Raw genomic sequence first — 410 nt, forward strand, 5'->3', positions numbered from 1 at the left:
AAAGGAAGTTTATTTTATAAATATTTTAATGATGATTAATTATACTTTTATATAAAAATAGGAGAAAAAATTTATGGTCATGTTTTTAAAATTGATAAAAATATACTCTCTTAGTCTCTAATTTATTTTTATTATCAACATGCTTATATGATAGTTAGTGACACGTATCATATTATAATTTGACTATGTGTAAGAGTATAATAATGAGTTTATTAGTAATACGTAATATGTTAACACAAATAATTATATCATGTCATAATATTACTTAACTACCTATTAATTTATTTCATGTTATAATATTATTCGTTAATATATTATTTATTATATGTCGTTATTGTAGAAATACTAGTGTCTAATTTTATATTAAATAACTTATTTTAATTTTTAAAATTAGTTTATGTAATTATGTA

Source organism: Arachis ipaensis, chromosome B04, assembly GCF_000816755.2.
Source record: "Arachis ipaensis cultivar K30076 chromosome B04, Araip1.1, whole genome shotgun sequence".
Taxonomy (NCBI): domain Eukaryota; kingdom Viridiplantae; phylum Streptophyta; class Magnoliopsida; order Fabales; family Fabaceae; genus Arachis; species Arachis ipaensis.